Source organism: Canis lupus, chromosome 3, assembly GCF_003254725.2.
Source record: "Canis lupus dingo isolate Sandy chromosome 3, ASM325472v2, whole genome shotgun sequence".
In the NCBI taxonomy this organism is placed as follows: Eukaryota; Metazoa; Chordata; class Mammalia; order Carnivora; family Canidae; genus Canis; species Canis lupus.
Window position 1 is genome coordinate 5,205,072 of NC_064245.1, and position 25,405 is coordinate 5,230,476.

General features: G+C 36.4%; 4 long non-coding RNA genes across 17 annotated transcripts in view; 2 read left to right on the top strand and 2 right to left on the bottom strand.

The window, feature by feature from the left end:
• LOC112653344 (uncharacterized) overlaps positions 1–206 on the top strand; it is an 87,888-nt gene extending 87,682 nt beyond the window's left edge. For all 5 annotated transcript variants that reach the window (XR_003132085.2, XR_003132083.2, XR_003132084.2 and 2 more), the window contains one exon: positions 46–206. This is a non-coding gene — a long non-coding RNA (uncharacterized LOC112653344). The remainder of the gene's footprint in view (positions 1–45) is intronic.
• The window catches only part of LOC112653347 (uncharacterized), a 48,014-nt gene extending 41,546 nt beyond the window's left edge, over positions 1–6,468 (bottom strand). For 3 of the 6 annotated variants that reach the window (XR_007409673.1, XR_007409672.1, XR_007409674.1), the window contains exon 1: positions 5,932–6,468. This is a non-coding gene — a long non-coding RNA (uncharacterized LOC112653347). The remainder of the gene's footprint in view (positions 1–5,931) is intronic. The other 3 variants (XR_003132094.3, XR_003132093.3, XR_003132095.3) reach the window with 3 other exon arrangements.
• LOC112653345 (uncharacterized) lies at positions 6,417–21,722 on the top strand. Of its 4 annotated transcripts, none has more exons than XR_007409669.1 (5): positions 6,417–6,682; positions 7,117–7,277; positions 18,746–18,933; positions 19,072–19,107; positions 21,300–21,722. It is a non-coding gene; the product is annotated as an uncharacterized LOC112653345 (long non-coding RNA). The 4 variants fall into 4 exon arrangements; XR_007409668.1 differs by having other exon boundaries at positions 6,448–6,682; positions 18,746–18,894; XR_007409671.1 differs by lacking the exon at positions 19,072–19,107 and having other exon boundaries at positions 6,422–6,682.
• On the bottom strand, positions 7,768–16,601 carry LOC112653349 (uncharacterized). Of its 2 annotated transcripts, none has more exons than XR_003132099.3 (3): positions 16,539–16,601; positions 14,787–14,934; positions 7,768–8,129 (listed from the first exon to the last, which is right to left on the bottom strand). It is a non-coding gene; the product is annotated as an uncharacterized LOC112653349 (long non-coding RNA). The 2 variants fall into 2 exon arrangements; XR_004814342.2 differs by lacking the exon at positions 16,539–16,601 and adding an exon at positions 16,085–16,526.
• Positions 21,723–25,405: the final 3,683 nt, after the last annotated feature.

The following is a 25,405-nucleotide window of genomic DNA, read 5'->3' on the forward strand; positions in this document are numbered from 1 at the left end:
GTTTTTATGTCTGTATTAATCCTGTCCTGTACTTATCTTTTCTAGGGAATTGCTGGAGGAATTGAATTACTTTGCTTCTGAAATGAACCCTGAAGGGCTACACAATTCTTGGGCAAGACTGGCTGGTTGCTTATTAGCATAGAAAAAGATACCCACCAAAGAAACTTCAATTTGCAAATAAAACTCTAATGAAAGAAACAATAAAACGGTGAGAAAGACTACTTCTTATCCATGGGGAAATACAAAGGGCCAAGTGTGCTTAAGTTTTATGCTAATATAACATTGGTTTCGGGATCCCTGGGTGGCGCAGCGGTTTGGCGCCTGCCTTTGGCCCAGGGCGCAATCCTGGAGACCCGGGATCAAATCCCACGTCGGGCTCCCTGCGTGGAGCCTGCTTCTCCCTCTGCCTGTGTCTCTGCCTCTCTCTCTCTCTCTCTCTGTGTGTGTGTGACTATCATGAATAAATAAATAAAATCTTTAAAAAAAAATTGGTTTCAACAAAGTACTCAGTTTATAACCTAACAAATTGGTGCCAACTTATTTACTTACTTAAAAAATCTAACAGCAGGCGAAGAAAAAAAAAAAAAAAAAGAAAAGAAAAAAAGAAAGAACACCACTCAAGAAACATGTTTAGAAGAAAGGTCTGGAATCATTAAAAGTGTATTCATTATAAGATGATTAGTAGGAATGAAGTCAATACTGACTTGCCTCAAATATATGATTTTAATACATGCGGCAATAAAGAGTGGTGTGAAGGAGGCTTGTCCTTATGATAAATTAATATTTGTATCATTTATTATTGAATGACACATGTGACAGAAGACTCTCATAAGCCAATTCAAGATTCAGGAAAATATTTCATCATGTTATATACACAGTAAGAGGAAAAATAAAAGAAAGCGATAGAGAAAAGAAAAGTTTAGCCCTGTTAAAAGATAAACTGAGACACATTAAAATTTTTGAGATCTATTTGAGCAAAAATCTTATAGAATTGGGCAGCACCGAACCAGAAGTAGCTGGGAGTGCTTCAGGAGCTCTAGGAGAGACTTTTCTAGAGAAAAAGTAGAAGCAAAGTAAGGAAATAACTGATTGGCTTTAGCTTAAAAACTAGTTGGCTGTCAGTGATTATCTTTATCATTTTGATTTCATTACCTTCAGGCATTTATAGGTTTAGATTTTGGTTTGCTTGGATAGACCATCACTACAGCATCAGAACCACGTCAGTCTAATGATCTCCGTGTTTAAATAATTTAACCATTCCCTCATTTGGTCAACTTCTCATACATGAGAGATTAACCAAAAATTTGGTATTAATGCCACTCTCCATCACCATCACAGGTAAATACTAGTCTCATTGTTAAACACATAGATTATGATGTTAGATTGAGAGGAGAATTGTTTATGCTGTTCATCTCCTTGTTCATCTTGCTTCCGTTTCTCTAAGCACAGTGAGATCATCTGACGTACTGCTGATAGCTGTGAACATGCATTTAAGACCTGTGACAGAACATAATGTACCAGAGAGACTATAGTAGTAACTATTATTAGAATAATACCAAAAAACTGACAGGCACTCCTTCAAAGAACGCAACTAAAGAAGCATCAAGTGGTTTTAGCCAAGTAGCTTATTTCTTAGATTTGCTACAGCACCAAAGATGTTGATCTAGGTACAGATGGAAACATTTGCTATGGCACAGACCCCTTGTTCAGCCAATAAGTACTCTAAAGCAAGTCTATTATCTAAAAGCACCTTGGGATGAAGGTCTAGGAACTTTTGTTCTCCTATGGCCTTAGCACTAGATTCAACACTAGTTGCCAAGGTTAAGGAGCACTGTCTTCCTTTTATTAACAAGAGAAAAAACAAGGAACAAAAAGACAAAAGGAATAAAGTTTTAATACTGGCGATGAAAATCTTATCCCTAACCTTGGGAGACTTATCCACCACAAGATATTGTCTACTCCTAGGAGGAAACTCCCTAGTCTATTTTAATTCTAGATCTCCAGCTGGTTCCAAGAGTTGGGCACAGTCCTTTATAAATGGGGCATGTAGACCCAAGGTTCAAGTTCCTGAAGTTTGGTTACTATCTGGATAGTGAGGAGGGCCTGGTATGGCCCCTTCCAAGGAAGTTCAAGGGCCATCTTTATTCTTAGTGATTTCAAATCACAGGAGTGGGAGAAAACTAGAAACATTAGTTTGGAGAGCTATAGCCAGATATTTCATGAAACTAAAAGAATTAGGGATCCAGCATGGTTTGCAGAAACAATGAAGAGACCTAGAATCTGATACCCAGAAGATTGTGTTGTAATTTTCTATTGAATCATAATTTTTCCTCTATAATCACCCTCATGTCTAGCAAAGGTAATCACAGTAAGACTAATTTGTTTGCAAAATAAGCCAAGTCTCATTAAACTTGGCCTGATTATTTACACAAGTGCATCAAGAATAGTGACTGACCACATACGCTCTTTTAAAGTCTGCTTTGCTGGAAATTTTCATAAGGAATCTTATTCTTTTTTTAAGTTTTTAATCTATTTAACTTTTATTTCTTATTTTTAAGATTTTATTTATTTATTCAGGAGAGACACACAGAGAGAGGCAGAGACACAGGCAGAGGGAGAAGAAGGCTCCCTCTGGGGAGGCCTGATGTGGGATGTGATCCCGGGACCCCGGGGTCATGACCTGAGCCAAAATCAGATGCTCAGCCACAGAGCCACCCAAGCATCCCTAGCTATTTATTTGAGAAATCTAGAGAGAGTGAGAGAGAGTGAAAATACGAAGGGGGGGGGGGCGAGAAGCAGAGGAAGAAGCAGACTCCCCACTGAGCAGGGAGCCCAATGACAGCTCAATCCCAAGACTCCAGAATCATGACCCAAGTGGAAGGCAGATGCTTAACCAACTGAGCCACATAGGTGCCCCCAGAAGGAATCTTAGATTGGACTTTTAAAAGCCTCTCCAGTCTTAAGAGTCAAGCCCAGACGCCTCCAACACATTTCACCAGAAGTACCTATACACTTGGGTGACTTCCTCTCCTCTCGTGGTTCCCAAAATATCTTAAGGTTACTGGGCCTGCCAGGGAGTCACCTTCCTTATTCACCTGGTAAGGCTCCCAGGAACCTTGTACATAAGGCACCAAAACAGTTTCTCAAAAGATCTTTTATTGGCTCCAGTAAGTCAACCTTAGTTTCTTAAAACTATCTGGTCACATCTAATTTTTATGCATATTCTCAGATAATGACATCCCAGTCAAGCCTTAGTAATCTAACCAGCATTTCCAATTGTGTGTATGGTTTGGGGAAGTTATTAAAATGTCAAAGGTTTGAATATTTGGTTAAATAGGATCCCAAGTCACTATGAGATAATACTTATTTAACTAAAGTGACTATGGAAAATTTAAAAGGCAAAAATAGTAGGTTATACAGTTGTGAGAAAAATTTAGTTCTTTTAATATTGAGAAGACTGGGTTTTCGTAAGTAATCAAAGACCTCAAAAAGACAATGTGAAGTACAGTAAGTTATTCTGGTAAGACATAAAATCTTTGCTTTCCAGGTAGATTGTCCAAAAGGTGAGAAGACAGAAACAGAACATATGTAGGGCAGCCCGGGTGGCCCAGCAGTTTAGCGCCACCTTCAGCCCAGGGCCTGATTCTGGAGTCCCGGGATAGAGTCCCCCGTCCGGCTCCCTGCATGGAGCTTGCTTCTCCCTCTGCCTGTGTCTCTGCCTCTTTCGATGTCTCTCATGAATAAATAAATAAAAATCTAAAAAAAAAAAAAAAAGAAATAATAAAATAAAAATAAAAAAAGAACCACAATCTCTTATAAAATTCCACAATTCAAGAGCAGACCAATGGTGCAAGAAACTTTTTTTTTTTTTTTTGAGAGGGAGAGAGAGAGAGAGAGAGAGAGAGAGGTGGTTGTGGGGAGGAGGGAAGAGAGGAAGAGGGAGAAGATCTTAAGAAGGCTGTATGCCCACTACTCAACTGAATACAGGACTCCACCCATCAACTCTGAGATCACCACCTGAGCCGAAATGAAGAGTCAAACACTTAATCAACTGAGCCACCGAGGGGCCCAAGAAAACCATCCTTCCAACAGAGAAGCAAATTCTAGTTTTGTGGCATGGTACTTTTAGTACTAAAGCTTATTCTTTAAACACATAAATTAATCTATTCCAAGGTTACTCAGTTTGGCCACATATAAAATTCGTTTTCCAAGATTCCTTTTCTACAAACTGAAACTTTTTCAATATCCATTCAAGTCTCCTTTCATCCTTATTATTTCTAAGCGGTTGTACTTGCATGTATTGATTAGAATTCTGAATGCTAAGAATCATTAATTTCTAGTGGAAACTAAGAAACAAGCAATTGTGGAACATCTGCATCCACAATTAGCAGACTTATAAGTACGTTTCACAATTTTCTAGAAGTACATTTTTCCTCATGGATTTTTCAACGTGACACAAAACATGTTCACTAATAGACCCAAATATCTTTAGCTCCTCTGTAAGAAAAAGCCAAAACTGAATAAACCTGTGTCTAGTAGCTAATACTTGAGTATTTTATCTTATTTGGAAATGATCTTGTTTTTCAGTGAAACCTCGGTGGAACAGAAGTATTTAATGCTGAGAACTCCAAAAACACGCCTGTTTTCATTAAACCAATTCGTACTAGGTTTTATTTCCTGAACGTTAACCTAGATCCCATTTGGATTAGTTTCTATATTTGGGTTATTTTCCATATTTCTGAGAGCATATCGGAGTTGTATAAACGATTATTTACCTTCTAGCCAATTAAATAGAGCTCTTTTACAAATTAATTTTGGCCAACAACCAGACTGAGAAAAATGCCACACATTACAATTTGCCTAGACAGACCTACATCCTGTCTATTTTACAACATCTGCAAGTCTTACTGGGAGAATAGGGGACAGTTTCCGATTTGGTATAAAGGATACATGGGTTTTAACTAGTTTCTAGAGGGACATCTGGGTGGCTCGGCGGTTGAGGGTCTGCCTTCCGCTCAGGTTGTGACCCTGGGGTCCTTGGATCCAGTCCCAAGTCGGGCTCCCTGCCGGAAGCCTGCTTCTCCCTACCGGAAGCCTGCTTCTCCCTACGCCTGCATCTCTGCCTCTCTCTCTCTCTGTGTCTCTCATGAATTAATAAAGTCTTTAAAAATAAAAAAATAACAAAATAGTTTCTAGAGCAACATTTCTGTTCTTGTAAAGACTCCATTTCTAAGACAAAAACAGTTTTTTTTTTTTTTAATTCCCCAGAGAATCAGATTGCAAAGAAGCTGATTCAGCCATCCAACTACATCACCCTCGATTTGCTTCTTTATACCAGGGAAATCTTCAACTTTGATGGAAATCAAAGAGATTCCTAAGTTGTAGATTTCGATTTCGAGTTGCATTTATTTGCAATGTTTTCGTGGATCCTTCCACGGTGGCTTCGGAATGGTCTTCTTCCCTTTCCGGGACACAGTTTCACTTTTTTAGCTTCAGGGAAGGAGGCCTATCAGGTCCTGAATATCAGCTTCCAACCTGGCCAACTTCCCACCTAGAGCTGCTTTACGAGGGAGGGGAAAAACAACAACAACAACAACAACAAAACCAAAAAACCCGCCAAACCCTTCCGAATATCTTGCCGGTTTCAGCCACGACATGGACTAAGCAAAAGCAAGACTTGCACAACTTCCCCGCGAGGTGACAAAGAGGGGGAACCTCCTTCCTGCAAGCGAGGCGCCACCCACGTTGGTGTCGGGCCCTGTGTGGGGGGACCCTCTGCAGACCGGCACCGGGCCTTGTCCTCAGAGCACAGAAGGAGGCAAAGGCGCGCAGTCGCCGTCCCGGGGGAGGACGGGCCGTGACTGAGGTGCTTTGGTTTGGTTTCCCCGCCCACCTGAATTTGGGAAAGAAGAGACGTGACAGCTCACCTACCTGTCTCGCTGAGGCCCCGCGGACACCCGGGAGCGCCGGTCTTCCTACGAATTCCTAATTTCCAGACCCCCCAAGTAGCTCAGCGGTGGGCTTCTACCCAGGTCGTGACCCCAGGGTCCCGGGATCGAGTCCCGCACTGGGCTCCCCGCAGGGAGCCTGCTTGTCCCTCTGCCCATGTCTTTCGTGAATAAATAAACACAATCTTTAAAGAAATAAATAAATAAAAATAATAATAATAATAAAAGCGTTCTCCCCTTCGCCAGTTTCTGTCAGTTTCGCCAGGTTCCCATCCGCAGGCCTCGCAGCCAGGCCGCGGCCCTCAGCGCCCTCTGCGCCGTCACAGACACCGCGGGGGAGGCCCGCTTAAATAGGCCCGGCTGACCTCGGAAGGAGTCTCGTGTGCGGGCGGGAGCCGGTCTGACCCCGGAACCAGTTCCCGGAACCAATCAGAGCCGCCCACGCCTGTGCCCCGGGCGGTCCTCAGGTCCCGCGCGGTGGGGCTGTGTGTGCAGGGGGTCGGGACCCGGTCTGGAGGGAGCGGCGCCCCGGGTGTGGGAGCTCGTCAGGGACCGACGCCTGGAAGCCGCAGCGCCCCTAGGGGGGGTGGGGGGGGCTGTGCAGGCGCCCACGGGGATGCTCCAGCCCCGGCCCGTGGCCTGGCTCCCGAGGTTCCCTGTGCTGATTGCGGAGCTGTGAGGAGAGAAACTGAGGCACAGCAGAACTTTCAAAAGCGTACTTGAGCAAAAGCCAGGTAGAGTTGGGTAGCCCCCACCGGTGGGGGTGGGGGTGGGGGTGGGGGGCTTGCGTCAGTGGAGGCACTCTGTGGGAGGAGGGGGGCCTTTGTGGCGGAAGGGGGACGCCCTGGGAGGGGAAGGGGGCTGTGTGGGGGGAGGGGCCCTCTGGGGGAGAGGGGGCGTCCGGGGGGGAGGGGGTGCTCTGAGGCGGAGGGGGCGCTCTGGGGGGTAGAGGGGGTGCTCTGTGGAGGGGAGGCCCTCGGGGGGGGAGGGGGGCCTCTGGGGGGTGGAGGAGAGGCCCTTTGTGGGGGGAGGGGAGGCACAAACAATGCAAGGAGATCCTGGGTTGGCCATCTCGTAAAGCCTGCTTAGCTCTTGGGGTTTGTCCTCAGCCTTGGGGTTTGGTGGGCGAGAGGCATTTTACAGGCTTAGCATTCGGTTGCCTCCGCAGGCCCCCACGGCATTGCAGCCACATCCGTCCAACGGCCACCTTGCTTGATTCGTTTAACAGCTGAAACCCAAAACCTTCGGAGTTTCGCATCCATCGATTCCAGCCTGAATAACTGTATGGCAAGCGGTAAAGGTAGAAATACTTTGAACTCCTGAATAAAGGTGAGTATGGTAGCCCTGTTTTATTTGTTGTTCTTGTTTCCTGAATTTGGTCCTCCTTCAAGAAAGAAGAAAGGTCAACACACACCAAAATGGTTTATTTGTGGGTTTTTTTTTTTTTTTAAGAATTTATTTACTTCTTCATAGAGACAGAGAGAGAGAGAGCGCGAGCGAGGCAGAGACACAGGCAGAGGGAGAAGCAGGTTCCACGCAGGAAGCCCGACGTGGGACTCGATCCTGGGTCTCCAGGATTAGGCCCTGGGCTGAAGGCAGGGCCAAACCGTGGAGCCACCCGGGCCGCCCAGTTTTGTTTTGTTTAGTTTTTTTAAATTATTATTGTTATAATCGCCTCTGTGCATGTGTCATAACTTTGGACTCTTTGTGAAATTTAAACAAATTATTGGGAATCGTACTCCAGTGTATTCCACAGGAATAGAAGTGTCCTCAAATTAATAGAGGTCAGAGCATGAGAAAGTATTTTTAAAAGTGCTAATGTTAAAAAATATATGTAAAACTACTAATATTAATGTATCAGTGATTCAACTGTTATTTAGAGATTCCATATGTAGGCTTTATATAGTAGTTGTCAAAATGATTCTATTGAAGCCACGTTAAAAAATATAACTAACGCTATGCGAACGGGTTATCATCTTTAGATTTATGGTTATGTTTCTATAATAAAGCAGTATTTTACTATCCACATTGAAGGGCCGCCTTTCACTGTTGAGGGTACGTTTGATTCAAAAGTCTTCTAAAGTCAGGTCTCCATTCACGTACAAACAAGCTACGGTTGTAGTGTTGGCTCCTTGATGGAGAGAAATGAGATTGTTGTTCCTCTTTCAAACTAGAGAAAAACTGGGAAAATAATTCACAGGTAAAAACTCATTAACTTTTCTTTGCCTTTTTTTAAAAAAATTTTATTTGTTTATATATGAGAGACACACAGAGAGAGAGCTATGCAGAGACACACAGAGGGAGAAGCAGGCTCCATGCAGGGAGCCCGATGTGGGACTTGATCCTGGGTCTCCTGGATCATGCCCTGGGCTGAAGGCCACACTAAACCACTGAGCCACCCAGGGACCCCCTCCTTGCCTTCTTAAAATCGATCACTTGAGATCCAACATTTTTTCACCAAAATAGATAGCTTTCTAATAAAAAATGACTCATTCTCCTCTATGTTCATTAAAAAAAGAATTGTTCTCATGTTCTTATGGTGAACGTTCTATGAATTCCATTTGGACACTACCTTTTTGATTAGCAATACATTTTATACATTATACATTAATATTTTGGGTGTTTTTTCTGCTATTTTTTTTTTACTGGTTTTTAGTCTATATATACTGAAATTGCTCCATTAATCCCTATTGATAGAGACTAGGATGCCTGCAACTTTTCACAGACTGACTATAATTTTTTATGTATTTGTCAATGATATATGTAAGGTATTATGTACTAATATAGTGACATAAAATATATATGACAAATGTCTAAAAATTTATGCAAAGTATGTATAAAAAGTATACGATTGTTGCTTTAAGAAAAATTCTTCGACATGCATTATTCAGTCAAAAACATTAAACATTTTAAGTTTTTTCTTTTTCTTTTTTTTTTTTTTTTTTTTTTTAATGTGTAGTCAACATTCTTTTGGGGTTTTGTCTCATATTTTCTCCAGAGGAGAAAGGAGTTAGAAGAAGATACAAATCTTTTTGAAACTATGAATAAATATGCATCTAAGCTATCCATAATGAGATGTGTCAAAAGAGAGGTTCAGACTGATGGTACATAAGTGTTGGTGCCCTTAGCATATTGTTCGTGATCAAAAGTATTAGGGTGGATAATGTCATCTAAGTAGAAAGATTAATCGGAGGGAAAAAGATGATTTGAAGTAAAGTTCTAACAAATTTCACCAGGTAAAATAAGATAAAAGGGGAGGAGACTTTAAGGAGTTGGAGAAGGAAAACCCATAGGTGTAGGAGAAAAATCAGGAAATTATGGTGTCACAAGCCAAGAAAGAACCCAAGAAAGACGAAATGGCAACCAATATCAGCCACAATTTATCCAACGTTATAGAAGTTAATGTCAACTACCTGGAAGTTTGTACAAAACTGAAGATAGCAAGGGTTGCAATCTAGTGGCCAGAATAAATACTAAAATAAGGAAATTATGTTTGAGAAATTGATACATAAAAAAGTAGGATGCTATTAAAATTATTACAGAGTATAAATTTGTATAAAGATAATTTATGTTTAATAAGATGGAGTGTTCAAGTAAGATATGGATTGAAAGCATTCCTTGGGTTTGGTGACATGATATTAACTGATTATAGGCATGAGAACAGTTTTAGTAAAATGATAGGATTTAAGTTTCACAGAAAGAATGTTGTGGAATAAGAGAGAATAAGTAGGAGATGAGTATGTATTTTTAAAATACGGCTGTGAAGAGATGGAAAGAATTTTTAAAAATGTATCAGCAGCGGTCAGAAGTTCCTAATAAGCTTGTAACACATGTAGCAAGGATAATAGATTGATTAAAAGATTGTGGTACTTGGATGTCAGAATTATTGAAGGGGTGGTCCTCAGAGACATGGAGATGGTGGGCTTGTGAATTGGTAATGGAATTGGTTATTTTTGTGGAATACAAAATTATAGAAGAATGATGTAGGATCTTGGATAGAAACTGCAAGCAAGTGCCAAAGAATGAAGCAATTGTGTGTGGGTGGGTGTGGGGGGGGATGGTAGGCTACCCTGGATCTGTATTATATTTAGCCTTCCTAAAGACAAGTGCATAATATTCCATTTTCTGCGTAAATAAAAAGAACTGCAAAGAGATAACACCCATTATAGAGCAAATGGTAAAGATTATCTCTGATCTTTGCATTTTTTAAAAGATTTTATTTATTCATGGGGGGGGGACAGAGACACAGGCAGAGGGAGAAACAAGCTTCATGCAAGGAGCCATATGCGAGACTCGATCCCAGGTCTCCAGGATCACACCCTGGACTGAAGGCAGCGCTAAACCGCTGGGCCACGCAGGCTGCCCTATCTCTGATCTTTGTATAAATAGTAGATACTCTGTCAAATTGAACATTGGATGAACCCACAGTTAAGAGTAAAATTTTAGTTCAAAATATGTTGCTTGCAAAGAAACATCCCTCATTTTATTTTCATCTCTATTTGAACAATATTATAATAAGCAACAGTTATTAAAAACATCACCATGGTGTTCCCGTTTTATCTCAAAATCATCCCAATTATGGGTCAGATATTGACAGAACTCAGTTGCCATCATCACTACAATCTGTTTGACAGCAGTGAGACTGCAGAAGGCAGATAAAAAGCTTGTAGTCCTGTTATTAGACACACTGAAGGGTTTATTGTAACATAAATTTTGTCATGATTTTTAAAATATCCTCTTTCTTCCTAAATTGATAACCATTAATGAATTTTTAATGAAAAAGCATGCTCTACTGTTTTGCATTATCATTAATTTCTAAAACAAAATGCCAAAGACTATTATACACTACCACGGTTTACAAACCAGCTTCAGATATAAAGCACACAACATATTGAAGCTCCTTTGATACTCCCTATGCCGTTTCCTTTCCACATTATTCATCCCTACACAGAAGAACCTATTATCATTAATTTTACATTTCCACACGTGTTCTCAAACTTTTAATACATATGTATGTATCCACATTTTATATTTTTGTATTATAGATTTAAAGATTTTATTAGAGAAAGAAAACAAGGGCAAGCAGGGTGAAAGGTGAAGGGGGAGGGAGAAGGAAGAGGAAAGAATCCCATAGATTGCACGCTGAGCGTGGAGCCCAACGTGGAACTTGATATCATCGCTCTGAGATCACCATCTGAGTTAAACCAAGAGTCAGATGCTTCACCAACTGAGCCACCCAGGCACCCTGTATTACTGACTTAAGATTAAAAACATTAGAATAGTTTAGTATAATTTTTAATTGGTTCGTTTATGACAGTTATCTCTGTTGACCATGTAACTCAAGTTTAAAATTTTCATTAATTACTAGCATTTTTAATACCATTATACCACATTTCCATTATAAATTCCTCCAGCAATGAATATCTGGTTTGTTTCCAATTTTTTCAGTTTTATAAATGATGTTGTCATAATTGTTACACATGTCTACTTTACAGTAGACATGCTTAAAAGATATAAGCATATGCTTTATATAATTTTAATAATATAATTATAAATATATCATAATATTATTATAATTAATACCTGTAGATATAAAACATTAAGTTATAATAAAGTGTATGTAAACATAAAAAGGAAAAATATAATTTTATTACATAAAATAACTATATAATAATAATGTTATTCATTTGTGGTTTGTAAAGGAGGTAATTCTGAATACCAAAACTTTTCATGTATGTAGCAGTATTTCCTAATTTTTTACTTCTTTCTGCTTTTTTATTTTTAGCTATAGAAGGACAGATGTTTTTTATTTCAACATAGTTATAATTATCAGTCTTTTCCTATGTATTTTTGAGTCTAATTTAAAAATCCATTCAAACCAAAATTTTAAAAACTATACATAAGTTTTAAATTTTGCCTTATATATTTCAGCCTTGAATTTACCTGCAACTAATTTTGATTTGTCTAAGGAATTTTTTTATGTGCCTGTATAGTAAGCTAAGCACGCTTATCAAAAATTTTAAACTTTGTTCCAATCCTGATTACTCGAAAGCATTTTTGCTACATAGCAAACATTCATACATCTTTGAGCCAAATTCCAAGCTTTATGGTCTGATCAGTTAGCAGTTTGTTTATCCCAGGTAATAAAACACTTCTCAGTAACTCAAAATCAGTAATATTTTGACATTGACTAATAATTATGAACAAGACTATGTAACCAAAAAGTCCAGGTTTAACTTCAGTCTTTACCACTGTGTGAAAATGGATAAATTCTCTGTCCTCTGCATGACTCTGTTTTCCCATCTACAAGATGGAGTTTTATTACTTACATAATTGTGGAGATTAATAATATTTTAAATGTAAACATTTTTAAAATGTTAGCAGCTACAAAGTGTTATATAAATGTAAGCATCATCATTATTATTCTTGATACAGCAAATCCCTCCATTATTGTCTCTAAAAACTTTGGTTCTTGTCCATTCCACATATATTTTAGCATGAGCTTTTCAAGTTTCATGAGTATAACCAGTTGGTATTATAATTGGAATTACACTAATTTTATAGGTGAATTTGGAGGGAAATAGTATGTGTATGGTAATGTTCCCATCCGTTATGTGGTACACACTCCTTCCCTGACTCCTTCCTCCTCTCCCTCCTGGTTTTCTGTAATGTCTTTCCATAAAACATATATTCTCCAAAATTATTTTAAATAGCTTTGTTAAATATAGGTTATCAACAACCTAATATTTTTCTTTTTAAAAAATGTGATTTTTCTTCAATCACCTTGTTTTGCTTGTTAAATAGACAAAATAATAGAAAAATAATTCATTTTGTATAATTAAGTTATAACTTGCTGTGTATTGACCTAATAAACTCAAATAATTGTCTATAGAGTTTATTCAATTTTCTAAGAATAAAAATATCTGTAAGTAATGGGACTTTTTTCTTTCAATAGCTTATAATTTTTATTTTTTCTTATAATTTGCATTATTTAAGCCCTCAAATAAAATTTTGAAAAGCAGTAATGAAACCACTCAACCATGTTTTATTTCTGATTTTAAAATAAATATTTTGATTGTTTATTTGTCACTATTTGCTGATGGATTTTCAAAGGATATAGTTTATTCAGTTTGGAAATCTCAGGTCTATTCTTTGTCTACTAATAGTTTTTTCTTTTTCATGAAAATAAAATAGGTGCTGAATTTCTTAATTACATTACGGTTTCTATTTGAGGCATAATTAGATGCTCTTGATTTACAAGATTTTTTTTTTAACTTTTCATAGTAATCTTGTTCTGTATGTTTAACTTAATGGTATTTTGATCACAAAGTGTGGTCTGTCCTTGATAATTGCTGTCTTGTTTTAAGGCTTACATAGTGACCGGTTTTCTATATGAATAGGTTTGATGGCTAATTTGTTGATACCTTACTGAATTCTGTTCATTTTTTCTTCATATATTTTGAGACTATAACATTTGTTATTTATATTTGTCTAAAGATCAAGGGAGATGATGCTAAAATATGCACTACATACCCCAAATTATATTTTATTAGAACTTGATGACTGTCTACTTGAAAATGTATTTGGTCAAATAGTAACCTGATTGTACTATTTGTTTTCATTGTTATTTGATTAGTATCATTGCCTTTTGTCTTTTTAGCTCCAATCATTCTTTGACTTTGTAATTTATGTTTATAAATGGTACAAAGTTGGTTTCTGTTTCTTTTTATTTACTCATATAAAATCTGTATTTAATGGAAAATTAATAGCATTTATAGGTATCACAATTATAAATGCTTTTGACTTCTTGCTAAAATCTTATTTTGTGATATTTTTATTTCTTTTGTTGCCTTCTTTGGATTTAATAGATTTTTTTCTTTTTCCTTCTAATGGTTTTAAAAAATATACACTCTGTACTTATGTATAACATGTATATATTAATATATATTAATATCTAATAATTAATATATGTACACACACATGCACATTCAGCACTTGGGTTCCACTATCTTTAAGAACTATATGAGGCCATTAGAACTTCTCAAAACTAAAAATCATTTTCTGTCATACATGTTATTGCTATCTAATATTTTACTTATATGTTATATTCCACACAACATATATTGGATATTTTTAGCATCTTGTATATAATATATTTAGATTACATACACACTTACCAGTTCCTTTGCTCATTATTCCTTCTTATATGTTTCTATGCTTTTTTTTATTAGTTTATAATTCTTGAAGTAAATTTTTTAAACCTTTATTCATAAGAGTTAATACGCACTAAACTCTATCAATGAACATTTCTCTAAATTCTCTTTAACTTTTCATTCCTAAATAAAAAATAAGTAGGTATAAAATTAAGGATGGTTATGTTCTCAGCTTTTGTAAGAGCTTTTTCTCAGCTTTTCCTGTCCTTATTACAATCTATTATTGTGATTGATCGTTTGCTGTCTAATTGTAATAATTTCTACTTAAAATGCCTTTCCTTTATGGCAGATTTAAAACCTTTTGAGGGGTGCTTGGATGGCTCAGTTGTTACAGTATTGTAACTATAACCAGATCATGATCTGGTTATAGTTACCTTTGGACCAGATCATGATCCCAGGGCCATGAGGTTGAGCCCAGTGTTGGGCTTCTTGCACAGCAGGGAGTCTGCTTCTCCCTCTCCTTCTGGCTCTCCTCCTCGTGCTTACTTGCGCGCGAGCGCACTCTCTCTCTCTCTCTCTCTCCCCGACATAAATAAAATAAAAAATAAAAACTTTTGAGAGAGGAAATTTGAATTAAAAAAATATATTAAGTAATCTCTATGCCCAATATGGGGCTCAAACTCACCACTCCGAGATCAAGAGTCATGTGCTCTTCTAACTGAACCAGCCAGGTGCAAAGAAGAATTTTTGGAAGACAGTAACATAGGAGGTTCCTGAGCTCCCCTTTTCTCAAGATCACACTAAATGTACAGCTGTACATAGGGAAATTATCTCTGAAATAAACCCATATGTTTGAGTGTCTACTACACATTGTTTGAATAAGAGAATACATTGAAGAATACATACAGGAATACATACAGGTAGGAAAGCCTCAATTTTCCATTTCAGTAAAAACTGAAAGAGTTCATCACCATTAGACTAGCCTTATGAGAAGTATAAGGGATTTCTTTAAGATGAAATGAAAGAGTACTAATTAGTAAAAGGGAAACATAAAAAGAGGATATAGTTAAATTCAGAATAAATTGTTAAATATGTAGTTAAAAGTAAGTATATAGTTACAATACTGTAATGGTGCCAGGTATATCACTTATAAATTTAATGAATTTAAAAGATTAAAGTAGCAAAAATAACTATAAAACAACCTGTGAATGAATACAACGTTAAAAAAAAAAAAAGATATAAATTGTGACCCCAAAAAGATAAAATGAGTGTGTGTGGCAGAGCGGGGATAAAAATACGGAGGTTTTGTATGTGTCCAGCTTAAAGTTATCAGCTTAAAGTAGACTGTTGTAAGTAGTTTTATATAAGCCTAATAGTAACCACAAAGCAAAAACTTCTAGCAGATACACAAAAGATAAAGAGAAAAGAATCCTACCATATCGCTATAGAAAATCATTGAATCACAAAGGAAAGAGGTTAGAGGAGAAAATAACGGCAGCTTTATAAAACAGCTAGAAAACAAGTTACAAAATAGCAATAGTTTATATATATATATCAATAAACATTTTATGTAAATGTACAAAATTTTCCGATCAAAAGACATAGAACCTACATCAAGAAACAAGAAAAATCTCAAATTAACTTCATACCTTAAAGAATTAGAAAAAAAACAAAATCCAAGTTAGTAGAAGGAAGGAAATAATAGATCAGAGTGGAAATAAATAGACTAAAAAGACAGTGGAAAAGATGAATGAAACTAAGAGCTGGTTCAAAATTAAGAAGGTAGACTGAGCAAGGAAAAATAAAGATTCAAAATAATGAAAGAGGAGCTGTTACAACTAATATCCCAGAAATAAAAATGAATTATACAGGACTATGAATACACCAACAAATTGGACGACTTAAAAGAAATGGAAAAATTCCAAGAAATTATCTGTCAAGACTAAATCATAAGGAAATAGAAAATCTGAACAGACCACTTACTAGTAAAGAGATTTAGTGTAATCAAAAATCTCCCAACAAAGAAAAGCCCAATACCAGATGGCTTCGCTGGTGAATTCTATGAAACATTTAAAGAATCAATTCTAATTTTTCTCAAACTCTTCCAAACATGAGACAGGAGGGAATACTCCATGCTTATTTTATAAAGCCAGCATTTCATTGATGTGGCCACTATGGAAAACAGCAAGGAGTTCCCTTAAAAATTTAAAATTAGAAATACCACATGATAGAGCTATTCCAGTTCTGGATATATAACCGAAGTAAAAAAAAAAAAACCAGGATCTTCAAGAGATAACTGCCTGCACGTTCATGTTCACCGCATCATTTACACTAGTCAAGATATGTAGACAACCTAATTTTCTGTCAAAAGATGAATAGACAAGATACGGTATATATATCCAATAGAGTATTACTCAGCCATGAGAAAGAGGCAAACCTGCCATCTGCAACAACATGGAAGACCTTGTGGGAATTATGCTAAGTAAGTCAGAGAAAGACATTATATACCTATACATAGAATATAGAATGTACAACTCATAGAAACAGAGGCCAGCATCACCATGGTGATGGGACTTCAGGGTGGGTGAATTAGGGGTATGTTGCTCAAAGTGTACAAACTTCCATGATTAAGTTCTGAGGATTTAATATACAGCATAGTCATTATAGTTAATAATACTAAATTTTACACTTGAAAGTTGACAATATTTTTACCCTTGGTGCCTTCAGGTTTTATTACCATGTATATAAATATTCATTACAGATTCTTTGTTCTTTTTACAGATTTTTAAAAATTTTTTATTTATTCCTAAAATATATAGAGAGAGGCAGAGACACAGGCAGAGGGAGAAGCAGGGGATTTAATCCCAGGACCCCAGGGTCACTCCCTGAGCCAAAGACAGAAGTTCAACCACTGAGCCACCCAGGGTCCCATGTGCTTGTCATATCTTAATTATCATATCTTTCATTGATTCTGGAAAACCATCGCCTATCATTTTTTTGAATACTGTCTCCATTTTCTTGTCTTTTTCTCTAGAACTACTATTAGCATCCTTAAATCTTTTCTGTTTCTTCTGTGTGTATGTTTTTTAAAAGATTTTATTTATTCATGAGACAGAGAAATAGGCAGAGGGAGAAGCAGGCTCCCTGGGGAGCCTGATGTGAGATTCAATCCTAGGACCCCAGGATCACAACCTCAACCAAAGTCAGATGTTCAACCACTGAGCCACCCAGGTGCTCCTTTTCTGTGGTTTTTTTGTTTGTTTGTTTTTTTGTTTTTTTGTTTTTTTTAATCAATCTCCTTTCTGTGTCAGTCTAGGTAATTTCTTCTATCTTATTTTTAAGCTAACGAGTTTTTAGCTGTATCTAAGCTGTTTATCCAATACATTGAACATATGATTTTCATAATTATATTTGTAATTTTAAGATGTTGTACTTGATAATTTAAATAATGTACTTAGTCACTTTAGGGGTTTATTTCTGTTTTTGTCTTCCTTCCCACATTTAAAAGGATTGTATTTATTTATTCATGGGAGACAGAGAGAGAGGCAGAGACATAGGCAGAGGGAGAAGCAAGCTCCCTGTGGGGAGCACGATGCAGGACTGGATCCCCCCAGGATCACGACCTGAGCCAAAGTTAGTTAGATGCTCAACCACTGAGCCACCCAAGCATCCTTCCTTCTCATTTTTTTTTTTCATTTTTATCTACTAAATTTTGAAATGTGTATTTCCTGCTCTCTAATCCAAAATCCTGTTATCTGAAGATTCTTGGAGTCTAAGTTTTCTCATTTTTTTGTTGTGGCACATTCATTTTTGTGCAGATTTTATATTGTGTATTAGTATTTGTTAAGCTTTATATGGAGGAATTTTGTGCAGTCATGGTTGAGGGTCATTGTACAAATAAGTTGTCTTGGTCTTGCTTGGCAAGGATCTTCAAAACTATAAACTCATGAAACAGCAGATCTTTAGTCTCAGTTTCATGGGTAGATATTTTCCACCTGGAGCTCAGGATAGGCACATGATTTCTCTTGTTATATTCCACTACTGATCATAGATGCTTCTCTGCTGGCATTATTCTGGCATTTTAGTTCTGCCTTCTCATTTTCATGGATCCCTAAGGCCTCAACTTCTGTTTTCACGCAGCTATGAAGATCCAAATTCTTGAACACAAAGGTTAAAGGAGATTTTCAGGTTGGCCACAGATTTACTTTCAATTAACTACTTTGGTTTTGACTTCCTCTTAATTTTTGGCATCTGGGGTTTTGTTTACTTTGTGAACTCATTCATAATAATAGAGGAGATATTTATATTTTTCACCCAGGTGTCTGGGTGTCCTAGAGACAGCATTCCTAAATGTCTTTTAGGGGGAGGTTATTAGGAGTATTTATCCTATTGTATTGTTAAATAATTTTTCTCTGTTTATATATACGTGTGTGTGTGTGAACATTTTTCCTAATCAATAGAACCAGCATTGGTTTAACTTATGGAAAAAAAGTCCCCACAGCCCATACATGCTACTACTCATTATGGCTGAGAGCATACATAGGAAATTAAAAACAATACATAGAAAATGTGTTATATGTGCTACATGCAAGGTTTATTTTTTTATTTTTATTTTTTAAGATTTTATTTATTTCTTCATGACAGACACGGAGAGAGAGAGGCAGAGACACAGGCAGAGGGAGAAGCAGGCTCCATGCAGGGAGCTCAACGTGGGACTCGATCCCAGGTCCCCAGGATCACACCCGGGGCTGAAGGTGGCGCTAAATCGCTGAGCCACCCGGGCTGCCCACAAGGTTTATTTTTTTTTTCAGTTTATGCTCTGCAAAGGGCATGTAAGTATAATGCCTCTTCCTTTAGAAATGGTTACATAGTAGGAAATTTATAGCTTCTAGTGGCTAAAGTAGGTGAAAAAAGGCAAATGGGCTTAAATGTCATTTTGAATTTTACTTAAAGATTGTGTTTTAATTTAGGAATAAACTCCTCATGGATTCTTAAGGCTTTGGGAGGTAAGCACTGACTATATATGGAACAACATCTATAAAACTAAGATAAGGGGAAGATTACGTATACTTTCAGCTCTATAAAAGCCTTTTATGGTTAGTACATAAAATGAGTATTTGAATTCTTCTACAATGTCTAAATTCAGTTTTTAAAATGGGGAGCATAATCTAACAGAAAAAATAATATGGCAAAGATCAATATCTTACAATGACTACACAAAATTTCCCCAAGTGCTCCTTTATTTCTTTTCCAATTTCTTTTATTTCCATTTGCTCTTAAATCACTAATCACCTAATTTCCAAAAGCCACAGTCAATTCTGAAGTCATTTACTAGCCTGATACTCCACGTATCATATGCCACATTACATAACTATATATGCCAATATAATCAAAATCTTAATGAAACCCAATTAAATTGTCTGTGCTGTAGCTCTTCAGGTATCTTGTCTCTTTATTATAGAAGTCAATTTCATTTGTTAAGCCCTTTATAAATTTGAAGCATGCCAAGAAATATTTAGCTAATAGATGTTTTATTGAAATCCTGGGAAAATAAACCAATAAATTTCTCTATATTCATAATTATTTTTCTACTCCCTTCTGCCCTTTTTCTTGTTCTATCCCACATTATATACAATTCAAGTTGATTTTTACTATTGTGAGAAATACTATAGATATAAAAATACATAGATTTTTATGTATTTTTGTGTTCAATTTATGTAAGTATTAAGGAATATCCATATAACTATCAAATTGTTCAAAAAAGAGCATTTCTAACATGTGAAGCATCTGGGTGCCCTTCTCCCAAATTATTTCTTCCTACAAAAATGATCACTTTCCTGATCTTTTGATTTTACTATATATTTATCAGTTAACATATTGTTTTAGCTTGCCTGGTCTTAAAATTTACTTTTTCTGGTCTTGAACTTTATATAAATTAACCCACACTATATAAAACTGCATGCTTTGCTTCCTATGCAAAATATTGCCAGCCGATTTTATATTGTTATATACTGCCTGTATTAGGGTTCTCCAGAGAAACAAAAACAGTTGGATCTCTTTCTCTCTTTTCTGTCTGTATACATACACACACACATTGTTTTTGTTTTCTGGAGAATTTGCATAGACCGTATGCAACAATATGAAATGCATATTTTCATATTGTTGCATAGACAGTATGCAACAATATGAAATGAAAGAGATAAGGAATAAGAGATACATTTTACAAGGAATTGGCACACACTATCATGAAGGCTGAGGGGTCCCACAATCTGCAGCCTGTGAGCTGGAGAACCAGAAAAGCAGGTGGTGTAATTCAGTCCTAGTCCAAAGGCCTCAGACCAGGGCAGCCAATAGTATAAGTCCTCATTTGAATCCAAAGGCCCTAGAAGTAAGAATGCTGGCTTCTGAGAGCAAACAAAGATGTTCCAGCACAACCAGCCAGAAAATTCACCCTTCCTCTGCTGTTTGTCCTGTTCAGGCCCTCAAAGGATTAGATGATGCCACTAGCATTAACATTAACTTTTTAATATACCCTGTGAGTATTATAGGAGTGCAGAGAAATGATCTGTGGACAATCAATATGAAATGATAGGTGTCCTTGTCTTTAAAGATGGGTAAGTTGTAGACTGTAAAGAGAATCTCAACATGGGTAAATAGTATGGAAGAATAAAAATGCAGCAGGAAGGATTTTAGTAGAGGAGAAACATTCACTGAACATTCCTTCAGAGCAAACACTGAATTTGATACTCATGGCATATACGTGAGTCCTAGTTCTTCATGTATTTTAAATGCTCATAATTTTACTTGGAGACGTATTGGTGTTAGCTTAATGCTGGTCTTTATGTGGGGTATGATAATGCTGTAATTGGAATATTATCTCTAATGTCTTAAAATTAAATGTCTACTTTTTCATGCTACAGACAAATTTTTCTTTATTTCCTTATATGCATGCAATCCATTGTAAAGGAAAAACTGGTAATTATTTAGTTTTTTCACTGAATGTAAAGTAGCAAAATCTTGGGGGCTAAAATTACATGGTGTTTCCTCATTTTTAAAAAGTGGCATTGTCACTATTTAATCAAAAATTATGACCTGGTAACCAGGGACTCTCAATTTTCAGTGACATTGACTACACAATTGCTTTGTGTTTCTAATTTTGTATTTTCTGTTTGTTTTCTCATGCCAATACACACCCCAGTCAACAGAGGAACTCCATTCTTTGGAACTTCAGAGTGACAAGTGAACCCTGGCTGAAGGGGCAAACACAGATTCAACTGTTGTTGGACAGATTGCCAGAGGAAAAACCAAGGTCTGGAGATTTTTACATCCAGTTAAATAGTGACCAACAAGTGTTAGAGATCATTTGCAAGCCTATTTATTGGCCAGAACTTCTCAATTAGAGCCATGCATGATGAGGGTCAAGGAAGTGTACTATGTGCCTGAAGGGTCAGGAGTCAGAAACATTTCATGAACAACACTAAATTTTCCCATTTTAATTGCTACCTCTCTTTATTTCATATAACTTAGATAAAATCTTTATTAATAGATGAACTTTTTGATTATTCTCTTATTTATTGAAATTGAATAAGCAAATAAACTTTTTCTGGTTATTTTTTCTTTATGACTTGATCAATAATTTTATTTTTATTTATTTATAAAAGATTCTATTTATTTGAGAGAAAGTGAGGGAGCTCAAGCAGGGGGAGGGACAGCAGGAGAGGGAAAAGCAGATTCCTCACTGAGCAGGGAACCCAACACAGCCTTGGATCCCAGAGTCTTGGGATCACACCCTGAGCCGAAGGAGGACACTTAACCAACTGAGCTTTTTTTTTTTTTTTTTTTTTTTTTTAATCAAGAATTTGGGAGATTTTAACTTAGGATTCTTAATTCAGTGTCAATACAAGTAGTAACAAACATCATTTACCAAAATAATGGTACTTCTTTTGACGGCACAATAGCAACACCAGGATTACATGTAATTGCTTCAAAGGCTAATTTTTAAACTGACCAAACATCAATTTGATGATCATCTATGATTTGCTAATTTCCATATTTGGACTTTTTCTTTAAATATAGTTGAATTTTTCTTTAAATATAGTTCACTGATTTTATTCCAATTAAATATATCACTACCTAGCTCTTTCCTACCTAAATAAAATATTTAATCCTTGGATCATGAGAAGTATAAATGTTAATAAAGGCATTCAACTTGCTGAACAACATTGGAGTCATCCAGGTACCTGGTAGGACTCTTTTGAACCATTGAGAAATAAAGAAAAATAATAACTTAGAGATGATGATTCAGCATTTTCTCAATGAGCATGTGCCTCTGAGAAGAAACACAATAAGATCTTGTTATCAGCCCATATTTTAATATCTCTGAAAGGAGAGTGGAGATTCTCCAAAGAGTTTCCAGATCATTGAGAAAGAAATGAATAACACTGTTTGTGCAAGTGGTTAGGAGTTGGAAAATTAAGTGGAAGGGTTATATTTATTAGGAAAGGGACTATGGAAAAATGTTGACTATGAAGGATTTACAAGAACTGATATAATTCTCTATAATGAATGTTGTATACATAAGACAATATGTTCCATATTTTGTGGTTGTTTAACAGACTGTCAAGAATAATTTTGACAAAGTGTTCCCCTTACCATTTGATTACAGCTTAGCTCAGAAGGTGTAAATCCACAGTACCAAATATTTCATAGTATAAAATGCATGTGGAAGTCCTGTTAATAATCAATATACTATTTGTCAGGAATACATGTGAGACAGTTTTGCCTGTTTTCAGTATTACATTGTTATTGATTTGCTGTCATAAGAAAAAAAAATTAAATAAACTTAAAACATTTTTAGAATACTATTAGGTTTACGGAAAATTTGCAAAGATCCTATACAAAATTCTTTAATACCCCTCACCCAGTTAACATCTGATATCACCATAGTACGTTTGTCAAAACTAATTACCAACATTTGTGATACTGCCATTAACCCTGCCCTTTATTTGGATTTTCCTAGTTTCTTGCTAACACCCTTTTTCTATCCCAGGTTTCTCTCCAGGATATACTGCATTACATTTAATCATTATGTTTGTTTAGCTTCCTCTGTAGAGTGACAGTTTCTCAAAGTGCCTTGGTTATGATGGTGTGGCTGTATTTGAGTACTGGTCAGGTGTTTTGTAGACTAGATCTTAGTTTGAGTTTTTCTGATTTGTTTTTTTGTTTTGTTTTTCTATGTTTACATTGGGGCTACAAGGCTTTAGGGAGAAGACTATGAAGGTGAAGTGCCATTCTTCTCACATATATCAAAGATATGAAAAACCAAAATAATTTTTCACTGAAGGTATTAGCCTTGATCACCCCTCTGTCTCCAGTGTAGTTCACTTTTCTACCTTTTCCAGACTCTCCACTTTGGAAAAATCGTGGGGATTTAAAACATATTTCCTTCAAAGATTTAGGGAAAAAGAAGCATAATGTAAGCCCTTACAAGCACAGAATAAAGCAATGAAGTCACAAATATGAAGGTCAAATTCTTACCTAAAGCAGACTGTTGTATCTTCAGCCTGGAAAAGAAATAAAGTCCGTTTATCTTCAAATGGAAGGTTGTCTTTCTTTCCTGAAATGTTGATCATTGGTGTTAAGATTTATATTGTTATTCCTTAATGAAGCTTAATTGTTACACGTAAAGGGCATTTAAAATTTTGCTGTAAGTGTTCTGGAAACAGTCACTGGAAATTGTTGAGGAAGAGATGAAAAGAAATTAAGAAGAGCCAAAATAATAAAAAGTAAATGAAAGTATTCTAAAAGAACAGAAGTCATTTGAAGATTAAAGAACTACAGAGGTTACTATTTTAGTGTATGAGTAGAGAGATGAATTATATTACTAGAATCAAGTGTGTTTGAACAAATAAATATAAGCCAGCTAAGAATCATAATTATTTGGCGCTCCCATAAAGCTTTTTATAATTTCTTCATCCCAGGTAATCAGAATATTTTTAACAGACTTGAAAGGCAAAGACTGATGGGTGTGCCAGGATAAAGACAGACAGATCAATTAAGCAACTCTAGAAACTGATAAGATTTCTTTCATGAGATAATAACATTTTTCAATTCATTTATTCCTATTCTGATTAATTAGGAGAATATTTTGAGTGGATTCTGGCAGATTTATTGCTAATTAGCTTGGCTCAGTAAAACTTGCTGCCTGGTACAGGATATAGTGACAGCCCTTATGTGGAGTAATATTTATTAGGAGAGTAAAATCACTGGATTAGGTCCCTGCTTAAATAGATAACTTACAGTACATTTTTCTCCATCTTGTTTTGTGTCCTTTTCAATAGGAATGGCGATATGAATTAAAAGTGGTAACTCTCTGCTTGGTGGGTTAATACTTTACGTAAAACATTCAAAACATGTGTCCATTTTCCTCATAGAAATTTAAAAAGCTATGTATTTGTATCAATTTTGCTCTATTAAAATAAAATGTACATTTGACTATGGCATATGATGAGTAAAAGTAACATTATTGAAACTTTAGTTTTTGGGTTTTTTTTCAGAGTTATGGTAGAAGCACAAAGCTGTATTAACGTTTGTAGTGAAATTGGGAGAAATAATTCCTTTATTGAAAAAAATGCCTAAAATATCTCAAAAAAGTGATTTTTGAAAAAAAAAAAAAAAAAACGACCAAGGTCTTGTTTCAGACCTGTGAGTGTTTGTATCATTTATAATAGTTTCATCTCTCTGCTGTCAATATCACCCTATGCCAATTCATTTCCCAATCCTTTTTTTTTTTTTTAAGATTTTATTTATTTATTCATGAGAGACACACACAGAGAGAGAGAGGCAGAGACACAGGCAGAGGAAGAAGCAGGCTCCACACAGGGAGTCCGATGTGGAACTCGATCCCAGGTCCCCAGGATTAGGCCCTGGGCTTAAGGCAGGAGCTAAACCACTGGGCTACCGGGGCTACCCTCATTTCCCAATCCTATCGGGTTTATTGTTTTAAATCCCTCATCTGATCATACAACACCTAGGAAAATAAAAACTGTGTGTGAGAGAAGACCATTTTTAATTTCCTAGTATATTTAATAGGCCTGACCAGTCCAGGATTCAGGTCCTCCAGGTGAAAGTAAGACTTCAGGTATGCAAACGTGTTTTCAATGTCCTTATTTTCTCATGCTAATATGTTTGCATTGACTTCAGGTATGCAAACGTGTTTTCAATGTCCTTATTTTCTCATGCTAATATGTTTGAATTGGTGTCATCTTCACTCACAGTATCTTTTCATTTTTTAAGACTCTTTTG